Here is a 22,012-nt window from a genome sequence, read left to right on the forward strand (position 1 = left end):
ACATTGCTCAGACCTGCTGTGGCGTCGGTATGGGTGAGTAGTGCTATTGCTAAATGGGCTGAGAATTTAGCTACTGATATGGATACCCTTGATAAAGATAATGTTAGGGGACGGCTTGGCGGACCTGGTCTCTACCGCTACGGCGGGTAAGTCCTCTTTTCTTCCCTATGTTCCCACACAACACAAAAAGGCACCACATCAGCAGTTGCAGGTTGCAGTCCTTTCATCCCAACAAATACAGGCGTGGAAAAGGTTCGTCCTTCCTCGCTTCAAAAGGTAAAGGAAGGGGTAGGAAGTCCCCTGCCGTGTCGGGCGCCCAGGACCAAAAGTCCTCCCCTGCCTCTACCAAGTCCACCGCATGACGCTGGGGCTTCCCTGGGGGAGTCCGGACCGGTGGGGGGCCGTCTCCGAGTCTTCAGTCAGGTCTGGATGCTTTCAGGCCTGGATCCTTGGGTCCTAGAGATTGTATCTCAGGGATACAAACTGGAGCTTCGGGAGGTGCCCCCTCACCGGTTTTTCATTTCGCCCTTACCAGCGTCTCTTCCGGACAGGGAGTTGATGCTGGCAGCAATACAAAAATTGTGTCAGCAGAGGGTCATTGTTCCCGTTCCCCCGTCGCAACAGGTGGAGGGGTTCTACTCGCGCCTATTTGTTGTGCCGAAACCGGACGGTTCGGTCAGACCGATTCTGAATCTAAAATCCCTCAATCTTCGAGCTGTGATTTCCAGCCTGGAAGGGGGGGATTGTATGGCGTCAGTCAACATAAAGGATGAATACTTACACGTCCCGATATTTCCTTCGCATCAGGCCTTCCTCAGGTTTGCGATACAGGATTCTCATTACCAGTTTCAGACGTTGCCGTTTGGCCTTTCCACAGCCCCGAGGGTTTTCACCAAGGTCATGGCAGAAATGATGGTTCTCCTTCGCAAGCAAGGGTTTCTATTATCCCGTACTTGGACGATCTCCTGATAAAGGCGAGGTCCAAGGAAAGATTGCTAAGGAGTGTAGATTTGGTGCTGTTGGTGCTGCGACAGCACTGTTGGGTGCTAAATTTGCCAAAATCTCAGTTGATTCCGACCACTCGGCTGTCTTTTCTGGGCATAATTCTGGACACGGAGTTACAGAGTATTTCTTCCACAGGAGAAGGCTCTAGAACTCCAGTCGATGGTCAGGGAACTTCTGAGGCCGAAGACGGTGTCCATCCATCAATGTACGCGGGTTCTGGGGAAGATGGTTGCGGCGTACGAAGCCATTCCGTTTGACAGGTTTCATGCCCGGGTGTTTCAGTGGGACTTGCTGAGCAAATGGTCCGGGTCTCACCTGCACATGCACCGGAAGATAAGTCTATCTCCCAGAGCCAGAATTTCTCTCCTGTGGTGGCTACAAAGTTCTCACCTCATAGAGGGACGCCGGTTCGGTATCCTGGACTGGGTACTTCTGACAACAGATGCAAGTCTCCGGGGCTGGGGTGCAGTCACCCAAGGCAGAAACTTCCAGAGGAGATGGTCGCTCCAGGAAGCGGGTCTCCACATAAACGTTCTCGAGTTAAAAGCCATTTACAACGGCCTGCTACAAGCAAGAAGCCTTCTTCAGGGTCGATCTGTCCTGGTACAGTCAGACAACATCACAGCGGTGGCACATATAAACCGTCAAGGCGGAACAAGGAGCAGAGCGGCAATGGTGGAGGCCACAAGAATCCTTTGCTGGGCGGAACAACACGTGAGCGCCCTGGCAGCAGTCTTCCTTCCGGGAGTGGACAACTGGGAAGCGGATTTCCTCAGCAGACACGATCTCCATCCGGGAGAGTGGGCTCTTCACCAAGAGGTTTTTGCGGAGGTGACGAAGCGTTGGGGAATTCCGTTGATCGACATGATGGCGTCTCGTCTCAACAAGAAGCTCCCGAGGTATTGTTCCAGGTCAAGAGACCCCCAAGCCAGTGCGGTGGACGCCCTGGTGTCTCCGTGGGTGTTCAAGTCAGTGTATGTGTTCCCTCCACTTCCTCTCATTCCAAAGGTACTGGGGATCATTCTTCGAGCAAGGGTTCAGGTGATTCTCGTCGTTCCAGATTGGCCAAGAAGGGCCTGGTATCCGGATCTTCAGGAATTGCTTGTGGAAGATCCTTGGCCGCTTCCTCTAAGAGAGGACCTGTTGTTGCAGGGTCCATGTGTGTTTCCAGACTTACCGCGGCTGCGTTTGACGGCATGGAAGTTGAGCGCCAGATCTTAGCTCGTAAGGGTATTCCCGGGGAGGTCATTCCTACTCTCATTAAGGCTAGGACGGAGGTTATGGCGAAACATTATCACCGTATTTGGAAGAAGTATGTTTCCTGGTGTGAGACTAAAAGGGCTCCTGCGGAAGATTTTAATTTGGGGTGTTTTCTCCACTTTTTGCAGGCAGGTCTAGATGCAGGCCTGAAATTGGGCTCCATCAAAGTGCAGATTTCGGCGTTGTCTATTTTCTTTCAAAAGGAATTAGCTGTCCTCCCAGAGGTTCAGACGTTTGTGAAAGGAGTTTTGCATATCAATCCTCCGTTTGTGCCTCCTGTGGCCCCATGGGATCTTGACGTGGTCTTACAGTTTCTCATGTCTTCCTGGTTTGAGCCTTTGCGTAAGGTTGAGTTGAAGTTTCTCACCTGGAAGGTAGTCATGCTGTTGGCGCTGGCGTCTGCCAGGCGAGTGTCAGAGTTGGCGGCCTTATCTCATAAGAGCCCGTACTTGATTTTTCATTCAGATAGGGCAGAATTGAGGACTAGTCAACAATTTTTACCGAAGGTGGTGTCTTCGTTTCACATTAACCAACCTATTGTGGTACCGGTGGCTACGGATGCTGTGGCAGTTACAAAGTCTCTGGATGTCGTGAGGGCTTTGAAGATCTACGTCGCCCGAACGGCTGTTGCCAGAAAAACTGAGGCGCTGTTTGTCCTGTATGCTTCTAACAAGATTGGTCATCCTGCTTCAAAACAGACTATTGCACGCTGGATTTGTAGTACGATTCAGCAGGCTCATTCTTCGGCCGGGTTGCCGGTGCCGAAGTCAGTGAAAGCCCATTCTACCAGGAAAGTGGGCTCGTCTTGGGCGGCTGCCCGGGGCGTCTCGGCTTTACAGCTTTGCCGAGCAGCCACCTGGTCAGGTTCAAACACTTTTGCTAAGTTCTATAAGTTTGATACCCTGGCTGATGAGGACCTTGCGTTTGCTCAGTCGGTGCTGCAGAGTCGTCCGCACTCTCCTGCCCGGTCTGGAGCTTTGGTATGAACCCCATGGTCCTTTTGGAGTCCCCAGCATCCTCTAGGACGTAAGAGAAAATAGGATTTTGGTACTTACCGGTAAATCCTTTTCTCCTAGTCCGTAGAGGATGCTGGGCGCCCATCCCAGTGCGGACTGTTACTTGCAGTGTTTTCTTGTTGGTTCACTTGGTTTATACACGGGTTGTGTATTTCTGGTTTCAGCTTGTTGCTGTTGTTTATTCATACTGTTTTCTGGTTTACTGTTACTCCAGTTGTACGGTATGCTTGTGGTGTGGGCTGGTATGTTTGTAGCCCTTAGTTTACACAAAAAAAAAATGTCCGTCTCTCCTGGGCACAGTTCCTATAACTGAGGTCTGGAGGAGGGGCATAGAGGGAGGAGCCAGTTCACACCCAGTTTTAAGTCTTTTCAGTGTGCCCAAGCTCCTGCGGATCCCATCTATACCCCATGGTCCTTTTGGAGTCCCCAGCATCCTCTACGGACTAGGAGAAAAGGTTTTAACGGGAAGTACCAAAATCCTATTTTCTCTGACGTCCTAGTGGATGCTGGGACTCCGTCAGGACCATGGGGAATAGCGGCTCCGCAGGAGACAGGGCACAAAAGTAAAAGCTTTAGGATCAGGTGGTGTGCACTGGCTCCTCCCCCTATGACCCTCCTCCAAGCCTCAGTTAGGTTTTTGTGCCCGTCCGAGCAGGGTGCAATCTAGGTGGCTCTCATAAAGAGCTGCTTAGAGTAAAAGTTTTGATAGGTTTCTTATTTTCAGTGAGTCCTGCTGGCAACAGGCTCACTGCAACGAGGGACCTAGGGTAATGCCCGAAATTAAGGTAATGCCCGAAATGATGATACTCCTTCGCAAGAAGGAAGTTTTTATTATCCCGTACTTGGACGATCTCCTGATAAAGGCGAGGTCCAAAGAACAGTTGGTAGTGGGGGTAGCACTCTCTCGGGAAGTGCTACAACAGCACGACTGGATTCTCAATATTCCAAAGTCACAGCTGGTCCCGACGACACGTCTTCTGTTCCTGGGAATGATTCTGGACACAGACCAGAAAAGAGTGTTTCTTCCAGTGGAAGCACACGAGTCCTGGAAAAAATGGTAGCTTCGTACGAAGCATAATTCCATTCGGAAGGTTCCACGCAAGGACGTTCCAGTGGGACAAATGGTCCGGGTCCCATCTACAGATACAACAGCGGATAACCCTGTCGGCAAGAAACAGGGTGTCGCTGCTGTGGTGGCTGCAGAGGGCTCATCTACTAGAGGGCCGCAGATTCGGAATACAGGACTGGGTCCTGGTGACCACGGAGGCCAGCCTTCGGGGCTGGGGTGCAGTCACACAGGGAAGAAATTTCCAAGGAGATTTCGCTTCACATAAATATTCTGGAGCTAAGGGCCATTTACAATGCCCTAAGCCAAGCAAGGCCCCTGCTTCAGAACCAGCCGGTACTGATCCAATCAGACAACATCACGGCGGTCGCCCATGTAAACAGACAGGGCGGCACAAGAAGCAGGATGGCGATGGCAGAAGCCACAAGGATTCTCCGATGGGCGACCTACACCCGGGAGAATGGGGACTTCTTCCAGAAGTTTTCCAAATGCGGGTAAACCGTTGGGAATGACCACGGGTGGACATGATGGCGTCCCGCCTCAACAAAAAGTTGAAAAGATATTGCGCCAGGTCAAGGGACCCTCAGGCGATCGCTGTGGACGCTCTAGTGACACCGTGGGTGTACCAGTCGGTTTATGTGTTTCCTCCTCTACCTCTCATACCCAAGGTACTGAGAATAATAAGAATGTGAGGAGTGAAAACCATACTCGTGGTTCCGGATTGGCCAAGAAGAGCTTGGTACCCGGAACTTCAAGAGATGCTGGCAGAGGACCCTTGGCCTCTGCCGCTCAGACAAGACCTGCTGCAGCAGGGGCCCTGTCTGTTCCAAGACTTACCGCGGCTGCGTTTGACGGCATGGCGGTTAAACACCGGATCCTAAAGGAAAAGGGTATTCCGGAGGAAGTCATCCCTACCCTGATCAAAGCCAGGAAGGATGTCACCGCAAGACATTATTACCGCATTTGGCGGAAATATGTTGCTTGGTGTGAGGCCATGAAGGCCCCAAAGGCGGAATTTCAACTGGGTCGATTCCTACACTTCCTGCAAGCAGGGGTGACGTTGGGCCTCAAATTGGGGTCCATCAAGGTCCAGATTTCGGCTCTGTCGATTTTCTTCCAGAAAGAACTGGCTTCACTGCCTGAAGTTCAGACTTTTGTCAAAGGAGTTCTGCATATTCAGCCTCCTTTTGTGCCCCCAGTGGCACCTTGGGATCTCAATGTGGTTTTGGCATTCCTGAAATCACATTGGTTCGAACCACTTAAGACTGTGGAATTAAAATATCTCACGTGGAAAGTGGTCATACTGTTGGCCCTGGCTTCGGCCAGGCGGGTTTCAGAATTGGCGGCTTTGTCTTGTAAAAGCCCTTATCTGATTTTCCAGATGGATAGGGCAGAATTGAGGACTCGTCCTCAGTTTCTCCCGAAGGTGGTCTCAGCTTTTCACTTGAACCAACCTATTGTGGTGCCTGCGGCTACTAGATACTTGGAGGATTCCAAGTTGCTGGACGTAGTCAGGGCCCTGAAAATTTATGTTTCCAGGACGGCTGGAGTCAGAAAAACTGACTCGCTGTTTATCCTGTATGCACCCAACAAGCTGGGTGCTCCTGCTTCTAAGCAGTCTATTGCGCGCTGGATTTGTAGCACTATTCAGCTGGCGCATTCTGCGGTAGGATTACCGCAGCCTAAATCAATAAAAGCCCATTCCACAAGGAAGGTGGGCTCATCTTGGGCGGCTGCCCGAGGGGTATCGGCTTTACAACTTTGCCGAGCAGCTACTTGGTCAGGGGCAAACACGTTTGCTAAATTCTACAAATTTGATTCCCTGGCTGAGGAGGACCTGGAGTTCTCTCATTCGGTGCTGCAGAGTCATCCGCACTCTCCCGCCCGTTTGGGAGCTTTGGTATAATCCCCATGGTCCTTACGGAGTCCCCAGCATCCACTAGGACGTCAGAGAAAATAAGATTTTACTCACCGGTAAATCTATTTCTCGTAGTCCGTAGTGGATGCTGGGCGCCCATCCCAAGTGCGGATTGTCTGCAATACTTGTACATAGTTATTGTTACAAAAATCGGGTTTTGTTGTGAGCCATCTCTTCAGAGGCTCCAATTGTTATCATACTGTCAACCGGGGTTCCTATCACGTGTTATATGGTGTGATTGGTGTGGCTGGTATGAGTCTTACCCGGGATTCAAAATCCTTCCTTATTGTGTCAGCTCTTCCGGGCACAGTGTCCTAACTGAGGCTTGGAGGAGGGTCATTGGGGGAGGAGCCAGTGCACACCAGATAGTCCTAAATCTTTCTTTAGATGTGCCCAGTCTCCTGCGGAGCCGTCTATTCCCCATGGTCCTTACGGAGTCCCCAGCATCCACTACGGACTACGAGAAATAGATTTACCGGTGAGTAAAATCTTATTTTTTCCTGCATCTGAGGAATTGATATGAGGTGTGTGAGGAAGCGTGGACTTCCCCCGATAAGAAATTGATAATTTCTAAGCAGCGTACCCTTTTCCGCCAGAGGATAGGTCACGTTGGGAAATACCCCCTAGGGTAGAAAAAGCGGTTACACGCTTATTAAAAAAGGTGGCACTACCGTCACGGATACGGCCGCCCTAAAGGACCTGCTGATAGAAAGCAGAAAACTACCCTTAAAGCTATATACACACACACGGGCATTATATTGAGACCTGCTATTGCCTCGGCATGGATGTGCAGTGCGGCAGCTGCGTGGTCAGATTCCCTGTCGGATAATATTTATACTATAGATAGGGACAATATTTTGCTGAAAATAGAGCATATAAAAGACGCTGTCTTATACATGCGTGATGCACAGAGGGATATTTGCCGACTGGCATCACAAATAAGCGCTATGTAAAACCATTGCCGCCAGGCGGGGGTTATGGACTCGGCAATGGTCGGGCGATGCCGATTCAAAACGGCACACGGAAGTTTGCCCTATAAGAGGGTGGAACTGTTTGGGGGTGGTCTTTCAGACCTCGTTTCCACAGCTACGGCTGGGAAATCAAAACTTTTTCCACAAGCTACCCCACAGCAAAAGAAAGCACTGTATTATCAGGTACAGTCCCTTCGGCCCCAAAAAAAGTAGAGGACTAGAGGCTCATCTTTTCTGCCAAGAGGAAAAGGTAGAGGGAAAAAGTTGCAGCACACAGCTAGTTCCCAAGAGCAGAAGTCCTCCCCTGCGTCCGGTAAGTCCACAGCATGACGCTGGGGCTGCTCAGGCGGACCCGGGTACGGTGGGGGCCCGTCTCAGAAATTTCAGCGCACAGTGGGCTCTCTCACAGGTGGATCCCTGGGTTCTTCAATCAGTATCTCAGGGGTACAGGCTGGAATTCGAGTCGTCTCCCCCGCGCCGTTTCCTAAAATCTGCCGTACCGGCAACTCCCTCTGCCAGGGAGGCAGTGTTGGTGGCTGTCCAAAAACTGTATTCACAGCAAGTGATTATCAAGGTACCCCTCCTTCAACAGGAAAGGGGTTACTATTCCACAATGTTTGTGGTACCGAAACCGGACGGTTCGGTGAGACCCATCTTAAATTTAAAATCCTTGAACACATATAACAAAAGATTCAAGTTCAAGATGGAATCGCTCAGGGCGATTACTGCGAACCTGGACGAGGGGGATTACAGGGTCTCTCTGGACATCAAGGATGCTTACCTACATGTCCCCATTTACCCTCCTCACCAGGAGTACCTCAGGGTTGTGGTACAGGACTGTCACTATCAGTTCCATACGCTGCCGTTTGGATTATCCACGGCACCGAGGGTCTTTACCAGGGTAATGACCGAAATGATGATACTCCTTCGCAAGAAGGGAGTTTTAATTATCCCGTACTTGGACGATCTCCTGATAAGGGCAAGGTCCAAGGAGCAGTTGGTAGTGGGGGTAGCACTTTCTCGGGAAGTGCTGCAACAGCACGGCTGGATTCTCAATATTCCAAAGTCACAGCTGGTCCCGACGACACGTCTTCTGTTCCTGGGAATGATTCTGGAAACAGACCAGAAAAAAAAAAAAAAAAAAGTGTTTCTTCCAGTGGAAAAAGCCGAAGAGTTGTCATCTCTAGTCAGAAACCTCCTAAGACCGGGACAGGTGTCGGTACATCAATGCACACGAGTCCTGGGAAAAATGGTAGCTTCGTACGAAGAAATTCCATTCGGAAAGTTCCACGCAAGGATTTTCCAGTGGGACCTGTTGGACAAATGGTCCGGGTCCCATCTCCAGATACAGCAGCGGATAACCCGGTCGGCAAGAACCAGGGTGTCGCTGCGGTGGTGGCTGCAAAGGGCTCATCTACTAGAGGGCCGCAGATTCGGAATACAGGACTGGGTCCTGGTAAACACGGATGCCAGCCTTCGGGGCTGGGGTGCAGTCACACAGGGAGTAAAATTCCAAGGACTGTGGTCCAAACAGGAGATTTAACTTCACATAAATTTTCTGGAGCTAAGAGCCCTTTACAAGGCCGTAAGCCAAACAAGGCCCCTGCTTCAAAACCAGTCGTACTGATCCAATCAGACAACATCACGGCGCTCGCCCATGTAAACAGGCAGGGCGGCACAAGAAGCAGGAGGGCAATGGCAGAAGCCACAAGGATTCCCCGTTGGGCGGAAAATCACGTGGTAGCACTGGCAGCAGTGTTCATTCCGGGAGTGGACAACTGGGAAGCAGACTTCCGCAGCAGACTCCACCCGGGAGAATAGGGACTTCATCCAGAAGTCTTCCAAATGCTGGTAAACCGTTGGGAAAGACCACAGGTGGACATGCTGGCGTCCCGCCTCAATAAAAAAGATATTGCGCCAGGTCAAGGGAACCTCAGGCGATCGCTGTGGACGCTCTAGTGACACCGCGGGTGTACCAGTCTGTTTATGTGTTCCCTCCTCTCCTTCTCATACAATAGGTACTGAGGATAATAAGAAAAAGAGGAGTAAGAACTATACTCATTGTTCCGGATTGGCCAAGAAGGGCTTGGTACCCGGAATTTCAAGAAATGATCTCAGAGGACCCATGGCCTCTGCCACTCAGACAGGATCTGCTGCAGCAGGGGCCCTGTCTGTTCCAAGACTTACCGCGGCTGCGTTGACGGCATGGCGGTTGAACACCGGATCCTGAGTGAAAAAGGCATTCCGGAGGAAGTCATTCCTACCCTGATCAAAGCCAGGAAGGATGTCAGCCTGAAGTTCAGACGTTGTAAGGGAGTGCTGCATATTCAGCCCCTTTTTTGTGCCCCCAGTGGCACCTTGGGTTCTCAATGTGGTTTTGGAGTTCCTGGAATCACATTGGTTTGAGCCACTTAAAACCGTGGATTTGAAATATCTCACATGGAAAGCGGTCATGTGTTGGCTCTGGCTTCGGCCAGGCATGTGTCAGAATTGGCGGCTTTGTCATGAAAAAGCCCTTACCTGACTTTCCATATGGATAGGGCAGAGTTGAGGACTCGTCCTCACCTTCTCCCGAAGGTGGTATCAGGTTTTCACTTGAACCAACCTATTGTGGTGCCTGCGGCTACTAGGGACTTGGAGGATTCTAAGTTACTGGACGTAGTCAGGGCCCTGAAAATTTATATTTCCAGGACGGCTGGAGTCAGGAAAACTGACTCGCTGTTTATCCTGGATGCACCCAACAAGCTGGGTGCTCCTGCTTCTAAGCAGACTATAGCGCGCTGGATTTGTAGCACTATTCAGCTTGCGCATTCTGCGGTGGGACTACCGCAGCCTAAATCTGTAAAAGCCCATTCCACAAGGAAGGTGGGCTCATCTTGGGCGGCTGCCCGAGGGGTCTCGGCTTTACAACTTGGCCGAGCTGCTACTTGGTCAGGGGCAAACACGTTTGCAAAATTCTACAAATTTGATACCCTGGCTGAGCAGGACCTTGAGTTCTCTCATTCGGTGCTGCAGAGTCATCCGCACTCTCCCGCCCGTTTGGGAGCTTTGGTATAATCCCCATGGCCCTTACGGAGTCCCCAGCATCCACTAGGACGTCAGAGAAAATAAGATTTTACTCACCGGTAAATCTATTTCTCGTAGTCCGTAGTGGATGCTGGGCGCCCATCCCAAGTGCGGATTGTCTGCAATACTTGTAAATAGTTATTGTTACAAAAATCGGGTTGTTATTGCGAACCATCTATTCAGAGGTTCCATTGTTATCATACTGTTCACCGGGGTTCCTATCACGAGTTATATGGTGTGATTGGTGTGGCTGGTATGAGTCTTACCCGGGATTCAAAATCCTTCCTTATTGTGTCAGCTCTTCCGGGCACAGTGTCCTAACTGAGGCTTGGAGGAGGGTCATAGGGGGAGGAGCCAGTGCACACCAGATAGTCCTAAAGCTTTCTTTAGATGTGACCAGTCTCCTGCGGAGCCGTCTATTCCCCATGGTCCTTACGGAGTCCCCAGCATCCACTACGGACTACGAGAAATAGATTTACCGGTGAGTAAAATCTTATTTTTTGCACCTGGGACATAGAACCTGAATTCCCTCTCAGCACTTTCTGCCCATACCATGATTCTTACTACTTTTGCTCATTAGAAGCTGGCCTATGGTACCTACCTTTGGTTAAGTAGGCTACTACTGCCAATTTGTCTGAGAACATTTTCAGGTGAACTGCTTCCAAGTTATCCAGAGGACAACTTATTGCTTTCCATACTATTTTCACTGGTTTAAAGGAAAAAAACAAACTCTCTTACAGTTTTAACAAACTTGTACTACGTGCTGTAGCAGGTATGCAACCCCTCTTGACACACTTGTGTCTGTTGTTAACATCAGGTACTACTGTATATCTGATGGCAAACTTGACCTGTTTTCCAGTTTTTCACCAAGTAAGATTTATTGATTGTTCCACCTATACCTGGAAGAATAGCAGCAGTCTTCCTGGACTGTACTTCCAACATATTCCATTATAATTTTCTTATTCACTGTCTCACCCATGAAACTATATCCATAATTGAAGCTATCCTCTCCAGAAGACGAAGCCTTGTGCTTAGCTGTATATTGTCGTAGAGTTGCACAAATGTTTACAACTCCTGGGTTTTTTGCATCTTCACTCCAGTTGTGTAATTGCATGTTGTAAAGTATCTTTCTGTACTAGAATGTCTTTGCCATACTGGTGTTAGTTGGCTTTTTCCGGAACTCATGATCCAGTCATAGGATTGTAGAAATTCTGTAGTCAAGTTAATTTTGTCCCATTGCTCCTGATTTCCCAGAGACCAGTATATCACTTAAAGTATAGCCAGAGCAATATTTGTTTCTTTATACGAGTCATTAGGATTACCACAACCCTTGTGAATGTCCCTAAAGAGATTGCCAAACTGAACAGGTGTCAAGTAACTTGGAAAATGTTTGCTTACGACACATGTCCACTGCCGACTGACTGGCAGCTGGAAGTAGGCGTATTTCAAAGGTAAAGAAATCTTTTTCATTACATCTGCAGCATTGAATTGACTTCTGGATTTCACATCTATATATAACTCTGTTCTCTTTTGTTTATTATTTATGAAAGGTTTTTTTTATTTATTAAAATGTTAATTAATTTTATTCCATTCCTTGCTTAGAGCCAATATTTTTCTGGCATAATCCAAGAGTTTCCTTATTAGGAACAGGCAAAGTGTAAAATACCTTCGTTGTGTGGGAGGTACAGACTTTACTGCCTGTAAATAAATCAGTTTTCTTAAACCTCTTCTAAAATGATTTTTACTGCTGTAGGTGCAATGTCTTAAATCATGCCTCTGTTCATTCTGGGTACTCCCTTGAATTCTATCTGGTACTCACAGGATACCACCTCCAGTTTCCCTTAGTTGTGAATCATAATCCTTGCTGCTTTAGGTTGGATCTCATGGGTTGGGTATGCGTGACCGGTGGTCAGCATACCTCCGCCGGGATCCCAGCAGCGGAATGCCGGCGAGGGGGTGTGAGCGCAACAAGCCCCTTGTGGGCTCGGTGGCGACCTGCGGTCGCAACGGGTACTATTCCCAGTCTATGGGTTTGGTGGACACCCACGAGTGGTCGGCATGCCGACTGTCGGGATTCTCAGGGGGCAGGATGTAGGGGGAGGTGTTGTGACCAGCGGTATCCTGACCTCTGGTCACATAACTTCATCCCAGATCTCATAGAACTACTGAAAGACTATCTTGTCATCACTTAGGAATATCTTCTATTGTGTTGTTGACTTGACCTCTAATTTCTGTCCTCCCTGACTGTTTGGGAGAGAGTGCTGGATGCCTGATCTGCCTCTCTTGTAGTAGTCATGTAGACTTACCTCCCGTCCTTTCTATATATTCTTCATAAAAAAGTAATGAAATTTCATATGGTAACGTTTTTTTTTGTTCCTAAGTACGTATGTGCAGACCAAACCACAATAGTTTTTCTTACCACCAAATCCTTAAATATAGTTTTTAAATGTTGTCCTTTAAATCGATGCATAGATAAACTCCACGGCCTTCAGGCTTGGAAACATAGGTAACAGTTGTAAAAAATACAAAGCTGTAGAGACATGCAACTTTAAAAAGAAACTATCATCCATATGGGGATATCCTATTAGCGGTAATTTACAGCTGCTAATAGGTTCACCTGGGGCTATCCTATTGGCCCCGATACTGCCGTCCTGATCCCCCCCCAATGCTGGCACTTATCGGGTATTATGTGGCAAGCGAAGCATAATCCTTGAGAAGCAGCCCTACAGAAGCCGCTAGCAGCATATTTTTTGGCCAAAAAAAACCGTCCTTTAATAGGATAGCTTGTCATCGGGCTGAAATCACAGTATGTGCCCATTTTTTTCCGGGACAAGAATTATTTGGGCTAATAGGATACCCCCCCACTAGTGTCATAAAATGAGACTGCAAAGGAGTAGTTGCTCTAGACAAATTCTATACCTGCAAAATCCACCCTCTTTACTGCACATTAATTAAGAACTGCTCCTCTTTCACAGGCTATTTTAGTTCAACTTCAGGCAAGACTGCCTAAAGGCCCATACACACTGGGCGATTTTGAGCTGAAAGCAGGTCACTTTTGGTGTGTTGAGCTGCTTTCAGCTCAAAGCCGCCCAGTGTGTATGGACAAGCGATGAGCGGTGAGTGCTGATGCGCGCTCCCACTTCATCGCTGGCGGCCGACGTTCATCTACTGGTATTAGCGTCCTGCTATGGAAAGCCGCTCACCCCCGCTGATATCGCTGGGCAGTGGGGAAAAGTGCTCAGTGTGTATGCACTGAGCGCTTTTCAGCCCAGCGATGTCAGCGATCATCGCTGTGCATATACGCTGGGCCCAGTGTGTATGCACCTTTACTGTTTATGCAAAATCTGACAGTATTAAATCACCAACAGAGATACAGATGAATGTTGACAGACCCTCCATGTTCCCTTCCACCTGGGACAAAATGCTCTGCTGATGGACTTCCCTGTTAATTCACAATTGCAGTCACCTGTGCGGAACTACAGTAGTTCATTGATGAGAAGTGTCTTTCAACACAGGTGACTGCAATCATAAATAAGAGGGAAGTCCAGGAGCAGAGCATTTTGTCCCTGGTGGAAGGGGACATGGAGGGTCTGTCAGCATTCATCTGTGACTCTGTTGGTGATTTAATACTGTCCAATCTTGAATAAGTTCCCAGATGTGTTTTCACGATCATGGCCACAAAAATAATGCTACTTATCTGTGATTATTAAAAGAAAGCGCTAGGGATGTTTGATGAAATGTTAAATAAAAGACGTGAATATAAAAGTGAATATAAAAGTAAAGCGGTACCTGTAAAAAAGAAAAAATTGTTAATATTAAAATGTTTACACTCTTTTGAGTGAATGTGGAAGAGGAGGTAGCCGGCAACACTTTATTGCTGCTGAATGTCCATGAATTCCTACCTTTCCCTGTGCTAAACTTCAGTGCCGTGGAGCTCACTGATTGCAGGAACCGCCGGGTGCCAATTGAAAAGCCGCTGGACGCCGCTATGAGCACCGCGGCTCCGATGTTGTTCGTCCGCGGCAAAGATTTATGAAAGAATTACAGTAGCCCCTGAAGAAAACCACTGTGTTTCTATGGGGCTGTAAGAATAGAGAGAAGTGCCTTTATTTCATCAAAACGCCTTCTTCGAGATGTTCTTGTAATTCTTTCATAAATCTTTGCCGCGGACGAACAACATCGGAGCCGCGGTGCTCATAGCGGCGTCCAGCGGCTTTTCAATTGGCACCCGGCGGTTCCTGCAATCAGTGAGCTCCACGGCACTGAAGTTTAGCACAGGGAAAGGTAGGAATTCATGGACATTCAGCAGCAATAAAGTGTTGCCGGCTACCTCCTCTTCCACATTCACTCAAAAGAGTGTAAACATTTTAATATTAACAATTTTTTCTTTTTTACAGGTACCGCTTTACTTTTATATTCACTTTTATATTCACGTCTTTTATTTAACATTTCATCAAACATCCCTAGCGCTTTCTTTTAAACATCATAAAAATCCAATCTAAGAAAGCAGCTCAATCCCTTAGCGCAGGCAATTAAATACATCTGCTTATCTGTGATTATGTTTCTCCTGCATCAAGCAGGTGATACAAAATCACCAATAATGCCGGCTATCAATAGAATTACCCCCAGGGGATAAATTAGCTGCGGTCATTTACTGTGGTTAATTGAACTCCCTCCATAGTCTCAGGCTGCACTGCTTCATGTGACTGTGCTGATTCATTTAATATGTGACCCTTTTATATCTGTGTGCTACGGAGTCTGAATCTTGGCTGGGTTATTAATGCGGCATGCAATATTAGGCACCTTGATCTTCAAAAAGGGTTTTGACTTATGGGTCACGTCAGGAGCTTAAACGTTTTTCTCGGGGGGTGGGAGTGTGTGGGGGGGGGTGCTTCCAATACAGACAGTAGTGACTCAAGCATAGGACAGGATGTCCTAAGTGCCATCGTCATCGTCATAATGCTAATCGCATATTTACTTACATATGCGATTAGCATTGTGAAGGACAGCTCTTCTGATAAAAGCTGTACTTCTCTGGCGGCTCACTGACTTCAGGGTTTCAGCCCTGGGAGTCATTCTCTGGCGGCTCCCTGACTTCAGGGTTTCAGCCCTGGGAGTCATTCTGCAGGGGTGTAAGGGATCAGATTGGATCCCTTACACCAGCGCTGCGGAGAGATACCCATAGGCTTATATGGGGTATCACCAGCAAAAGTTTGCGATCTCCTCCGCGGCACTGTTCCGGTGACCGGGGGTTAGTAGATTCAGAAAATGCGGTAAACGGGGGTTTACCGAATTTTCCGTTTAGTACATCCCGGCAATAATGCCTTTACAATGGGTCATAAATGGTGAGCTGGTTCCTGGATGCACGCTGACTGTCCATAGCTTACATGTAGACAAATACTGTATATCTGGTCAGACACATAATAGGTCACTGATGGGACACAGGCTTTCTAAATTCCAGTGCCCATTTTGATATACACAGAAAGTGATAGGGATACGCATTTTATACACCCAGGAAATCATGGGAAATATAGTACCTCATGATTGAGTCTGCCCCTAATGATGATGTAAAGTATGTATTCTAAATTGTCTGTGTTTTTAAGATAAATATTTTTTATATATTTCTTGAAAACATCCTGTTTGTGTCAATCAGTTCTTACATAAATGGTTCAGGGTGACGACTGTGTCATCCGCATGGACAACCTTGTACAAATACGCACAGTCTGTTACATGTCTGTATCAGTAAGTTTCAGAGGTGTTACTTCTCAGTTGTTGTTTTTTTATATAATCCACCTGTATTTGACTCTCAGTTTTGCGGTAATGTAGCAAATAGAATAGGGCGGGGGTCTTTTAGTGTTATTTTTTATCTTTCAGGTTTTTTGATCCTGCCATGCATCCTGTTCAGCAACTGTGCTGTGTGGTGTTGTGGTAAGGAAGCTGTGCAGGGTTACTCGCCAGTCTAAGTGCAAACCTTACCACTTATATGATTTTGTATTAAGCAAAGGACTGCACCATTCCATAATAGCTAGTGTTTTGGGTTTTCCACCGAAAACCAAATGTTTCCAACTTTGCTAGACGCTTTGCTAGTCTGTCGTCTATGTATACATTCCTTGTAAGAGAAATCATAATGCTGAGTTTTACAAAGTTTAATGATATATAGATGTAACCTTCAGTGAAGTGAAGTGCTTAAGAGATTTAAAAACATCTTCTAAAAACATCCCTATATAACTCTAGTAAAGATTCACAAGAGACATCACAAATAGTTTTATTTGTTGTGTTTCTTTTTCTTTTGTTCAGTTTCAGTGTTTAGTCCACTTCCAATGTTTTTGAATAGGATATTGAAACCTTTTTTGGATTAATGAAACGGGTAGCCTCCAATTGCTGCAAAAGGCAAATGATAAAATAGAGAATTTAGTAGTGTGACTCTGATTCAATTAACCTTCAGCCTCATGAGTTAGGTTTTCGCTGATATTAATGGCAATTACGCTAATGAAAACATTAGCGGAAAAAGACAACTGTGTGAAGATCCTTAGCTAAATTTTGTGTGGAACAGAACATGTGAGCCTGCTGCCTGGACAGCTATTTGCATGCACACAAGAAAATGCATATATTTACCCGTATGCAGGGTCTCTATAGTCAGGAATAATGGCACGTATGCGTAACTACATAGCTTACAATTCTGTTGAATACCCTCACTGAACTTTGCCTACGTGAGTTGCGTATGTCTCTGCATTACTCTTGCCTGCAGATGCAGGACTCTGAAACATGCAAATTATGTTAGCTTTACAAACATATGCCAGCCATACACAGGCAGATAAAATGCAGATATCCAGGATATACTGTACACTGTGAGAGATTTTAGTGTATGTCACCTGATATTGGCGCTTCGCCCCCAGGGAGGAGACCTTTCCTCTTTCCTTCCCATGAGAAGGTACATGGGAATGTCTGTACACTGCCCGATGCGGCCGACCAGACATTTTCAAAATATCAAATCGAAGGGACATGCTGGAGGATCCAGCATGTCCGACCAATTGATATTACCGATCAGCCGCGTGCATACACGCTGCATTTGTCTGGCAGATTGGCCAGATAATTGTAGTGTGTATGCCCAGCATTATATTTTAGTGCCTTATATGTAGAATGGGAATTACAGTGCTGTTGTTGGACTGTTTGTTCTTGATTCTTTTCTAAAATATTTACTTTAAACTAAAAATGCCTAATAATGGGGCCCACACACGGTGCTATTTGTGCTAGGTGAGATTTGAGTTTATACAATCTGTGCTATGGGATTTGGACTAAGTGGGGTATGCTATTTGAACTACATGCGATTTTGAATACACTACAGTGTACTATTTGTGCTGTAGTACAAAAATACCTGCCTGCACATACTATTTTGCCTTGAGATATGGACTAGACGGAAGCGCACATCGCATCGCAAGGGACAATACACACGGTGCTGTTTGAACTAGGGGGGTCATTCCGAGTTGATCATATGATCATAGCTGTGCTAAATTTAGCACAGCTACGATCAGGCCCTCAGACATGCGGGGGGACGCCCAGCACAGGGCTAGTCCGCCCCGCATGTCAGTGCCGCGCACTCCCCCGCAGAAATGCAAAAGCATCGCACAGCGGCGATGCTTTTGCATTTGAAGAGTAACTCCCGGCCAGCGCAGCTCCTGCGGCTGGCCGGGAGAACCTCTTCGCTGCCCGGATCGCAGCGGCTGCGTGTGATGTCATGCAGCTGCTGCGGCCCGCCCCCCAACGGTCCGGCCATGCCTGCGTTGGCCGGACCGCGCACCCTAAGTGGCGGCTTCACGCCGCCGTCCAGCCCCCTCCCGCCCAGCGACCGCCTCTGCCTGTCAATCAGGCAAAGCTGATCGCTAGGCAACAACGGCCTTCGGCCGTCTGGCATGTGCAGTTCCGACCCGATCGCTGCGCTAAACTGCAGTGAGCGATCGGGTCGGATTGACCCCCTAGATGCGATGCTGTTTGAACTAAATAGATCAAATAGCATGCTATAATTGCACCGTGTGTGGGCATCATAAACTCCCAAACCACAATACTAGTACTGCATGATTCTCCAAGGTAAACAGATATGCTGTACATCCGTGTTTACATAAATCAGCAGTTGTCATTTGAGAAAAATATATTTTGCATATGTACAGTAGCATGGTTCGCAAAACCCTTGGCAGTACTCACAAGCCATTAGCATGATTTCACAGAAACATTATTTATTATTTCCAGCACCTAAAGGGAAAATATGCAAAACATTTCTAAATACTTTATGGTCAATTCTAAACTGCTGGACAACCTTTTCTTGTTTTCAAATGGAATAGTAGTTTCATAATATGTCTACTTTTAGTGCAGGACCTTTAAAATTGGTAGCTGTGAATCTCTTCATATTTATTTTTGATTAGATGAACCTTATAGTCATCAAGTCAGAACGAGGGTCCATCAACCTTCAGGTGTTCAGATTTCGAGCCGTTATGTTACAGAAATTGAGCTTGTTTTTTGCTTGCACCTCTAAATGAGAGATGCCTGCCTGCAAATCCTGTGGGGCTAATTGGATGGGCCACTAGTCGTGCAGAACACAATAAAGTAGTTGTTTGGAATTCTCTTGTCTCTTTGTATTGAATATGACTGAGATGGGCATAGAGTATCTAAAACCTGGCTAGCCTTTGACTGCAAGGTACAAAGATGCATTATTTCATCTCTTATGAAACCCCTGAATTTTCTTCTCTTTCTGAAATCACATGAATTGTTACAGGTAGAAATGAATCATTGTTCACACATTGAGAGTCTGCTTCACCTGAACTAACGGGAGTAAAGTCTTTTCAGTATTTTTCAAAATTGCTTTAGGTTACAGTCTTTTACTTCCCTGATAATAGTATATCCTATTATCTCTGTCTCCGCAGACATCAACTGCTCAGAACAACCGTCCTGCACAGATGAAAGATGACTATGCAAAATTGGGGACACTCTTTGGTGAAATCAATAAGATTCTGCTTGCCTCAGGCTTCTCTCGGATGTATTTTGGTGAAAGGACTGTGGAACCTGTACTCCTCTTATTTTTTGGGATAATGCTTTGGTTCCTTGGTGTCCATGCTCTTGGACTAGTGTCTATACTCTGCCTTGTTATTATTCATATACAGTAATGAAATACGGCACGTTTCTTTGTGTGAATGGATTGTTTTATGTAAAATTAATATATTTAAAAAACACCTTTTTATCTCAAAAGAAAATGGCAAAAGTAATATTTTAAATTATAGAACTTGCTCATAACCTACTGTTATGTACATTTTTGCATTGAACAATTAAAAGATTTTCCAAAAAAAGTCAAATATAAAGGGTTTATTTTTCTGCTATTTTCATTTTTTTTCTGTAACACAAGACAATTAATGCATTTATACAAGATTCAGCTTGTACCGTTTTGTTGTCCAACACAATTTTCTTTTCTTTCTAGACATTTTTAATGGATGTGCATGACTTAAAGAGAACCTTTTACTAGAGATTGTTCTGTAAACAGTGCCTTTGTTGGGCATACCATAATAAGAATAAAACAATGGTGACCCTCTGTGCTCCCTGTACAAGACACTGTAAAATAGTGTATCGGGCAAAGGCTTGTCCACCTATTGGCATTCAGAGTGCTTTATTGTACAAGTGCTTTACTGGCATAAGAGGGACACCACTCAATATATCTATCTCCATTAGATTAATCATATGAGAGAGCTTTAAATAATGAGGTTTGTGTGCTGTTTACACAGCACTGGCTGACATGTCAAATGGTTTCAGCTCTGTTGATGAGTAGCAGGTCACTTTCTCAGGGTAAATAGATAATATTTATTTTGTTATTGTTGTCCAGAAACAGTAATGTTAATTTTATAAATTCTACTATTAATCCTATGATCACAATGTCAGAGAACCACAAGAAGTCTGATGCATTCAGTGATGCATGTGACTGAGGGGACTATTTCTCAAACTTTCTTCCATAAATTAGGTAGAAATTTAAGTTTCTGCATAATGTTATGGTTTGTGGTTTGTGGATATGTACTGACAGCACAATGCAGGAGACTTCACAGGAATCTCCTGCAGAATTCTAATTGGCACTACAGATTGCAGGCCTTATTATTATCAATGGGAACTACCATCTGACTACTATGTACTAAACAATGAAAAGCAAAGCTTTTGAGAGTTTGGCCACATTAGTTTGCACCACTTTCAGTAAACTGCTTGAAGCCTTTGGAGGTATAGTAGCAGGAGAGAGACTTCTCAAATCCCTCCTCCTGCAGCCTCTATTCAGTGGCAGGCCGGAATCCAGAACCTGACACTGTGAGCATGTGCGTGTCAGATTACCCCGGAGGAGTGTTTCACAAATAAACAAACTCCCAAAATGTCAGGGAAGTAACTTGCAGGGACTACACAAATGCAGTTCCGCAATTATTAATACATATGCACTTTTAATGTTTGTTTTTATCATCTAATAATGCTGTTGTATAACAACATGACCAGTAAAGTACATATTATGTTTCTATTTATAAATTATTTAAAATGCAGTACTAAATGCATATGATATAATAGTGGGAAATGTTATGGGGTCCAGGATTTCAGCCAACATTGCCCATGTTTTTAAAGCGGAAATCATTTACAAGCTAAAACCAACCTGAGTTTGCCTTTTAAATGATTGCCACTTTAAAAATATGGGCAATCACGGCTGAAATCCTGGACCTCGGTAAATTCTGACCTATTACATTTCTTCCAATATACTGTATATTATTTGTATATAATTTGGAGAAAGCCGTCAGTGTGCTTTCTAAGGCATCTTGCACAATTATGCATGTATCAGAATTGAAAATCCAGGTTGGTTATTCCTCATCCGAAAATCCTAAATTATCTGAGCGCCAACTGAGATAGTGACACCTTTGCTTTCTGATGGTTTGTTACTCACAAACTTTGTTTCATGCACACATTATTAAAAATATTGTATAAAATTACCTTCAGTCTATGTGTATATGAAACATAAGTAATTTCTGCAGCGGGGTACACTGGTATTCCACAGGGAATAACATCGGGTGCAGAGTTGGATCTTGATCCGAGGCACCAACAGCCTAAAGCGTTGACTGTTCCCAGGATGCACTGCACCGCCTCCTCTATAGCCCCGCCTCCAGGCACTAGAGCTCAGTTTGTAAGTTGGTGCGTGCAGTGCAGGTCACTAACAGGTGGGGCTGCACTAGGCAGCCCTGAAAAGAACTTTTTAGAAGACTTCAAGGGCCGCAGCACTTTCTATGTTTTTATGACATGCTGTGCTGCAGCTCCATCACCTCCCTCAGCGGCGGTGCATACTCCCGCGGCCGGGTTCCCGGGTACTTGCAGCGGAGACACACCGGTTTTCAGGCACACCACTGCTGTCACTCTCCAGGATCGCGTGGCTGCACTAAAGGGACGAGGTAAGATGGTCCCCCATGTTGGACCCGCGGTAAATCGCGATCCGCTGGTGTGGACACTGTGTCGCACACCCCACTATATCCACCAGGGCAAGGAGCACAGGTCGGATTTACTAAAATCCGTTTATAAAAGGTTCTAACAATACCCGGTGGTGAAGTCCAGCAGAGAGGATAACGTGCTGACCTGTAGCCTCTCCAGCTCCGGCCGGTGTTCCTGCCCTAGAGCTGCAGTTCTCTCTCCCTCACTCACTGACTTGAGATTTTGGCGC

This window comes from Pseudophryne corroboree, chromosome 1 (genome assembly GCF_028390025.1).
Source record: "Pseudophryne corroboree isolate aPseCor3 chromosome 1, aPseCor3.hap2, whole genome shotgun sequence".
Taxonomy (NCBI): domain Eukaryota; kingdom Metazoa; phylum Chordata; class Amphibia; order Anura; family Myobatrachidae; genus Pseudophryne; species Pseudophryne corroboree.